The sequence below is a fragment of the Onychomys torridus genome, chromosome 3 (assembly GCF_903995425.1).
Source record: "Onychomys torridus chromosome 3, mOncTor1.1, whole genome shotgun sequence".
In the NCBI taxonomy this organism is placed as follows: domain Eukaryota; kingdom Metazoa; phylum Chordata; class Mammalia; order Rodentia; family Cricetidae; genus Onychomys; species Onychomys torridus.
This window is the reverse complement of record NC_050445.1, coordinates 40573586-40580554: the sequence shown is the minus strand read 5'-3', so window position 1 is coordinate 40580554 and position 6969 is coordinate 40573586.

Here is a 6969-nt window from a genome sequence, read left to right as displayed (position 1 = left end):
TGTGTAATCCAAATAAACCTTTTCCTCCCAAAGCTGCTTTTGAATATATGTACTTTGTGCATTTCTTGTATGTGATTATTATATAGGACATATTATTATATATTCATATAATTTGTGTGTGTGTGTGTGTGTGTGTGTGTGTGTGTGTGTCCCATGAGTGTGTGCCATGTGAGGAGGGGGTGAAGAAGAAGAAGTGGGATTCGTCCACCCCAGCTGGAGTTACAGGCAGTTGTGAGCCACCGGAAGTGGGTGTTGGGAATTAAACTCAGGCCCTCTGGAAGATCAGCAGGGCAGGTGCTCTTAACCACTGAGCTGTTTCTCTGCTCCCAGTTGCTTTAGGGTCATGGTGTTTTATCACAGCAATAGATAGCCACCAATATCTATCTCAAGTCTCCGAGAAAATCCCCCTGAACAAATGACAGCTGATCAGGAAACTCTGAGATGCTATGTGATATTAGCCAGAAGGCCACTTTGGCCAAAACCTTGGTAATCCATTCATTACCTGAGAAAATCCAGATTGAACCTCTGCTGGGCAGGATGTACAGCATCAGGGTAGGCGGGGGAAAAAGGAAACGCCTCTAGTCCTGTCTTTCAGGAGTTTCCAGCCCAGTTGATAGACAGCCCAGAGTGGAGTTGCATGTCTGGAAGCAAAGAGGAGGAAAAGAGTTCCAGAGAAAAGGATAGCAGAAGAGAAGACACGAAGATGTGAACACAGGGGCCGAGTCCCTGGCTGGGGATCTGAAGTAGGAAGATGTGGCTGGAGCGAAGGGTAAAAAGAAAGTGAGCCTGGAAAAGAGAAGAGGACCATGCTGGTCTTGATTAGTTCCCTCATTTTCTAACTATTGATTAATTCCTGTGCACCCAATATCGAGCCAATCACATTTAATGCAAATAAAGCATAATAAGAAATGATGCTATCTCATGGAAAGAGAGTAAGTGCAAACGGTAAGTGATTCAGTGCTGAGCAGAGACCACAGACTGCTCACAGATTAGGGGAGGAGGGGAGGCGGGTGAGTGGTTTTCAAGGGAGACTTAATTAGTAGCTCATCTCTGGATGTGTTTGAAGTAGAAAGTAAGAGGGACCAGAAGATTAGATTCCCTATTTCTTATATTGTTATATTCTGTGTTGAAGAGTCTGTGCTTGTAGCTTGGCATAGTGGTGTACGCTTTTAATCCCAGCACTGGAAAGCAGAGGCAGATCTCTGTGCAGCCTGGTCAAAAAATTAAAATAAAAAAGAGCCTGTGCTGAAAGACACTAGACAGGGACAAAGTTGTTTGTGTCGTGCCCAGCAGGGTCACCAGCAGCCTAGTCCCATTTCCCTGAGTCAACCGCAGGCAGGTTCAAAGCTTGTACCAAACCCTGCTCCTGTTTCTCATTCATTCGCTCCTCCACGACATCCGTTGGACCGGCTTCTCTTTGCCATGCAGCTGCATAGTTCAGTCTGCGATCCAGTTTCTCCTAACTTTTGACCTTGGTCTCATGGTCTGGCTACAGCTTTTAAACTGCTGATCGCATGAAGCCCTTCGAGGCACGACATTTGGGTCCTCGAGTTACTCAGTAACTAACTCTGTCAGAAGCTTTCACAGGCGCTCTGCATTAGCTCTGCTTGACTAACTTAGCATTGGAAAGAAAGTCTCTCTTTCTAGAGGTGAATTCCAGTGGGAACCGCCAGTGAGGCCCTCCCCCAGTGCAGGCCAAGTTCACAATATCCTACCCCACCCCCACCCCAGCACTGCAACCAAAGACCCCTCAACTTCATGTTTGCTCTCAATGCACAAACTTTTCGGCCCTCTAAGTGCCTTACTTTGGGGACAAGGAAAATCATAGAACAATTTTTGTTTTCCTAACCCACACGGAAACTCTGAAATGGCTTGTGTCCAGACATGTAGCCAGAAAGAACTACTCTGCTGGATGGGGCTGTGGGGAAGTATAAAAAGGGACCCTGGAATGCCGGGCGGTGGTGGCGCACGCCTTTAATCCCAGCACTCGGGAGGCAGAGCCAGGAGGATCTCTGTGAGTTCGAGGCCAGCCTGGGCTACCAAGTGAGTTCCAGGAAAAAGGAGCAAAGCTACACAGAGAAACCCTGTCTCGAAAAGTCAAAAAAAAAAAAACAACAACAACAACAACAAAAAAAAAAAAACCCTGGAAAGCATCCTCCTCTTTAGTTCAGGAAGGCAAGAGTGAGCCTGTCTTCCATGGAGCCTCACTATCTGGCTCCAGAGTTGACCTGTGTGCAAATTTCCCAAAAAGGAAAGCTTGCTGGTTTCATAGCAGACTTAGCTGTCAGAAGAGGTGGCCCCCGGCAAGTAACAGCCCTATGGGTGTGCCCAATAGGTAGGATGGCTACCTGCTTATCCTTGCTTCCAAGTCTGTCCAAGACTTGTTTCTAACTAGGGTTTGTCTCCAGACAGAGCAGGGATGCTAGTAACTGTGTGAGCAGGGAGGCGAGGGTCGTATGTATCATGGAGTGGGGCTTGATGCATGCCCAAACAACCTATTAGACCCTCCCTTTTTTCTTCCTGCTTGACCATGTTTGCTATATGAATTTAAGAACAAAGACACAAAAGCTAGGACATTAGGCCACCACCAACCACATCAAAACCGGTCCAGTCAGCCCCCATACCAACACAGCCAGACTTTATACACTTGTTGTGGAATATTCCTTTACACTGTGTGAAGACGCGTCACTGTGATTGGTTTACTAAAGAGCCGGATGGCCAATAGCTAGGCGGGAGGTGTAGCAGGGACTTCTGGACAGAGAGCAGTGAGAGGAAGAAAGGGGGAGTCTCCAGCCAGACGGAGAGGGGGCAGGGGGGCAGTACAGAGTAAAGGTAACCGAGCCATACAAAAGAATGTAGAGTTAGGAGCAAGCCTAAGCTAAGGCCAAGCTTTTATAGTTAATAATAACTCCAGATGTCATGATTTGGGGGCTAGTGGTCCAAAGGAAAAAATCTGTCTATGTATCCTGTCCTAAGGGAAAGAGAGACTGGACAGGTTTGTCTCAGAGAAGACCCATGGTAACTGGCATGCACTTGTTAAGTGTTGACTTTTTCTTTTGTTTTTTTTTGTTTTTTTTGTTTTTTTGTTTTTTTTTTTTTGTTTTTTGTTTTGTTTTGTTTTGTTTTTGTTTTTTGAGCTGAGGACCGAACCAGGGCCTTGTACTTGCTAGGCAAGGACTCTACCACTGAGCTAAATCCCCAACCCCAAGCATTGACATTTTTATCATCCACTTTACAATATTGGGACAAGCCTATTTCTAGATCCAGGTTAGGGACTTGGAGGTCTGGCAGCAACACCTCCTGGGCCAGCAGCTACTCATCAGCATGGCCGACAGTCCTTATACTCTGTGCTGGAGACACATCAGTGATGCCACTTCTACCTCACTTTCTAGTCTTTGCCTTCATCAGACCAGCCCAGGCTCCTGGCTAAATGCAGGTGTTTAGGAGGGTGGCTAGCTCCTTATGGGCAGCTGTCTTCACCTGGCCCTCACCTACTGCTGTTGGTGTTTATATGCAGTGTCCAGCCTGAGAAAAAGCACTGGGTAATGTATTTTGTGAATGGATCTATTTTCATTGTCTTTATGCTGTGTGACGCTGTCTAAATACGCAGCTGCATTCAGAACTGGTTTCCTTAGGTCAGCAGCTGGATGCTCATTCAGCATGTCAAACACAGGAGCTGTCCTCCCAAATCAGATTTTTTTTTCTTCTATCTCCTCTGTTTCTATTACCAGTTGCTTAAACGTTGAAACTAGAAGAAAAATTCCAGAGTTTTCCCTCCAAATCCTATGTAACCACTGTCACTCACCAGCTACCTGACACCACCGGGTTCTTATGTTGTTGTTTTAAGACAGCCTCACTCTGTAGCCCAGGCTAGCCTAGAACTCACTATACAGCCCAGACTGGCCTCAAATTTGTGACAATCCTCCTGTGTCAGCCTCCTGGGTGCTGGAGTTACAGGCACATGCCATCCATGTCTTAGGGTTTCTATTGCTGTGATGAAACCATGATCAAATGTGAGGAGGAATGGGTTTATGTCACCCACAGTTCCATATGACAGGTGATCATCAAAAGCCCTGAGGGTGGGGACTCAAGCAGGACAGGAACCTGGAGGCAGGAGCTGATGCAGAGGCCATGGAGGGGCTTGCTCATCATGGCTTGCTCAGCCTGCTTTCTTATAGAACCCAGGACCACCAGCCCAGGGACAGCACCACCCACAATGGGCTGAGCTCTCTCCATCAATCACTAATTAAGAAAATGCCTTACAGGCTTGCCTACAGCCTGACCTTATGGAGGCGTTTTCTCAAATGAGGTTCCCACCTTTCAGATGACCCCAGCCTGTGTCAGGCTGACATAAAACTATACAGCACATGCCACCACATCCAGTTCAGATTTTTTTTTTTTTAGACAGGGTTTCTCTGTGTAGTTTTGGTGCCTGTCCTAGATCTTGCTCTGTAGACCAGGCTGGCCTTGAACTCACTGAGATTCACCTGGCTCTGCCTCCTGAGTGCTGGGATTAAAGGCATGCACCACCCCAGATTATTTTCAAATGCCTCCCTAACCCAGTGGTTCTCAACACTAGCTCAACATTAGGATTATAATTTTAAATTTTTTTCTGTGATGGTGGGATCAAACCCAGGACCTCATGTATGCTAGGCAAGTGTCGTATTCACTAAGCCTTTGTATATTGGAAATATTAGAAGAATGATTTTGTTTTGTTTTATATTCTGAGTCAGGGTCTCCTGTAGCCCAAGCTGACCTCCAACTCCCTATGTAGCCCAGGGAGGATGCTCTTGAACTTCTGATCTTCCTTCTATCCCTAAGTGCTAACATGGACCACATTGGTCTACCAGAGGAACAATTAAAATACAGATGTGGGCTTCACCTGAGCTACATTCCTCACTCACATGTGTAGACAACTCATGAACACAGTGGCTTTGCCATCAACCCAGCTCACACTCTGCTTGTTAAACCATTGTCCCTGGGGTAAAGTGAAGTTGTATTCTACTGGTTTGAACCTGGGATGTCTGTAGCAAGCTTTTTTGTTGGTCCCTAGCTCACAAATAATGACAGGGAGACATATTATTAATTATGAAAGCTCTGCCTCTAGCTTAGGCTTGTCCCATTAGCTCTTATAACTTAAATTAACTCATATGTTTATTACCTACATTCTACCATTTCTACCATGTGGCTTTTACTCTCTCCCATTCTGTGTATCAGACTCATTCTTCATCTCGATGGAGTCTCCTGCACCCTTCATTATCTCTTCTTCCTCTCTCTGCCCAGAAGTCCTGCCTATCTCCCCTGCCTAGCTGTTGGCCATTTTTATTACACTAATCACAGCAACACATCCTCACACAGCGAACAAATATTCCACAACAGATGTCTCCCAAAGGCTCATGGGTTAAGGCCAGCTGATAAGATTTGGAGGCAGCAGCTGGGCAGTGGTGGTGCACACCTTTAATCCCAGCACTTGGGAGGCAGAGGCAGGCAGATCTCTGTGAGTTCAAGGACAGCCTGGTCTACAAAGTCAGTTCCAGGACAGCCAGGGCTATATGGAGAGACCCTATCTTGAAAAAGAAGAAGGAGAAGGAGAAGGAGAAACAAAACAAAACAAAAAACAAAGTGTATACTAGTCTGAAATTGACCTAATCCTTCTCCTCTTCAAAACTAAAGACAATAAAATCAAGGTAAATAATGTGTTTTTGAGATTTAGGAGTTGTTATAACCAATGTATGTCTGTGGTAGCACAGTAGGTGACATGGACCACCACTGCCCACAGCTTCTCTTTCCCAGGAGCCTCTGCTCAGGTGAAGCTGGATCCTAGACTACACACAGAGAAGAGTTTCAGGAAGAAACCAAGTTAGTGAGCTTGTTAAGATTAAGGGAGAGTCCACGTTTTAGACTGAATTGTGGGTGTTAGAGCAACACCCCTAAATGTCTTCACAATGATTGGATACAATTATGGCTTCCTAAGTCGAATTGCTCAAATGTTGTAATTCAGAACAAGGCTTATAGATTAAGCAAAGTTTAGCTGGGTATGAAATCCCAGCACTTCTGAGGCAAGCCTTGCTTTCAGGGCCAGCCTGGGCTACAAAGTGAGTTCCAGGATAGCCTAAGCCACAGAGTGAGACCTTATTTAATGAACAAACCCAACCAAAGAAAGAAAGCAGCTTAAAATTTAAGTAGAGTTTACAAATTAAGTAAAAATATATGAGCTAATTTGTTAATAATTGTGTGTGTGTGTGTGTGTGTGTGTGTGTGTGTGTGTGTGATCAGAAGATATCTTGGAGTAGGTTCTCTCTTGGATCCTGGGGATTAAACTCAGATAGTTAAATTTGGTGGCAAGTGCTTTTGTTTACTGAGCCATATTGTCAGCTCTGGTTTTTAAGAAAATCTTTTTTAAAAAGATGTATTTATTTATTTATTATGTGTACAGAAGAGGGTGCCAGATCTCATTACAGGTTGCTAGGAATTGAACTCAGGACCTCTGGAAGAGCAGTTGGTGCTCTTAACCTCTGAGCCATCTCTCCAGCCCTAAAAAAATCTTTAAAATAATTTTCTTCTAAAGAATTTGTCTTAGTATTATGTAACACATGCGTGCCTGGTGACCACATGTGTCAGAAGAGGGCATTGGATCCTCTGGAACTGGAGTTACAGATGGTTGTGAGCTGCCATGTAGGTGCTGGGAATTGAACTGGGTCCTCTGGAAAAGCAGCCAGTGCTCTTAACTGCTGAGCCATCTCTCTAGCCCCATAATTTGTTTTTGTACAAGAAATCCTAAGGTGATTTTTTTTTTTAGGTGCACTGTTCAGATTTAAGGATTCGAGAGGAGCACAAACATGATAAAATTCTAGGTTAACAGCCTTTCTGTTCCTAAGTAAACACAGTTATTCTCTCTCTCTCTCTCTCTCTCTCTCTCTCTCTCTCTCTCTCTCTCTCTCACACACACACACACACACACACACACAC